A 1303-nucleotide genomic window follows, 5' to 3' on the forward strand; every position below is an offset into this window, starting at 1 on the left:
TACAAAGAGATAGACCAGAGACGTGAACTTATGCACATATTCAGGAGCATGCTTCCCAAATCGATGAACCATGGACACACTAACCACAGGCATGTAGAAGATTAGCACAGCACAGACATGTGACACACATGTGTTGCATGTCTTTAGCCTCTCATCCCTAGAGGCAATGGCCAGCACTGAATGTAGAATGAGCACATAGGAGAGAAGGATGAGCAGTGCATCTACACCAAAGGCAGATATGACAATGAACAGGCCATACATGCTGTTGATGGTAGTGTCTCACAGGGCAGGTGAATCAGGTCTACGTGCAGGCAGTAGGAATGAGTCAGTACCACACTGGCCTTGCAGAAAGGCAGCCTCTTCAGGAGGAAGGGAAGTGGGAAGACCATGCAGAAGCTGCGGATGACAATGGATATGCCAATGTGGGCCACACGGGCATCAGTGAGCACTGTGGCATAGCGCAAGGGGTTACAGATGGCCACATGGTGGTCGAAGCTCATGGCCAGCAGGATGCCAGACTCTATCCAGGAGGAAAAGTGGATGAAGAACATCTGGGCCAGGCAGGCATCAAAAGTCGTCTCTGGGGCATGAAAACACACAGCAGCCAGTACAGTGGGCAATGTAGAAAGGACACACCCAGGTCATTAACAGACAAAAGAGACAGGAAGTAGTACATTGGCTGGTGCAAGCTCTGCTCTTCCTTTACGATAAAGAGGATGAGGATGTTGCCCAGGAAGGAAATAGCATAAAGCAGCAGCAGAAGGGCAGCCAGCCAGTGCTCCAGGCCCTTCATCTCTGGGAAGCCTGTTAGAGTGAAGCTGGTAGTACTTGAGATGTTAGTCCCAAAGTCCCCCATCAGGGTTTCTCAGTGACTTTTAGGGAAATCAACCTGGGTGGATTGAGGTGAGATGGTGGGAGAAGTGAAGACTAGGAGTGGCTGATATCTAAAACTAGGAGAGACAATGATGCTTAGATTCCAGTGCCAAAGATTTGGAAAGTTCAGAAAAAAGCAGGATACATTTCAGACCTTCTACAGTCTGGCAACACCCCTAGATCTGTCATGAGTTCCAGGTTTTCCCCCACAGAAATTTTTGACTAATTTTTAGATATTATCTTTTATTTTTCTTGTGTCTATATATTTTTTTACATTGGTTCAAATCTTTCTCTAATGGTAAAAAATGGGTTCCCCTTTCTCTCTACCAGGTCATAGCCATCAGTTTCTTCCATAAGTGAGGTGCACCATGTCCTCCATGAAGTCTTTCCTTAATACTCCCACCCACTGATTGATTCTGTCTTGTGCAAG

General features: G+C 46.7%; 1 pseudogene; it reads right to left on the reverse strand.

Annotated features, from left to right (window-relative positions):
* The window catches only part of LOC105535932, a 1274-nt pseudogene extending 418 nt beyond the window's left edge, over positions 1 to 856 (reverse strand).
* Positions 857 to 1303: the final 447 nt, after the last annotated feature.

This window comes from Mandrillus leucophaeus, unplaced genomic scaffold (genome assembly GCF_000951045.1).
Source record: "Mandrillus leucophaeus isolate KB7577 unplaced genomic scaffold, Mleu.le_1.0 Scaffold1518, whole genome shotgun sequence".
Taxonomy (NCBI): Eukaryota; Metazoa; Chordata; class Mammalia; order Primates; family Cercopithecidae; genus Mandrillus; species Mandrillus leucophaeus.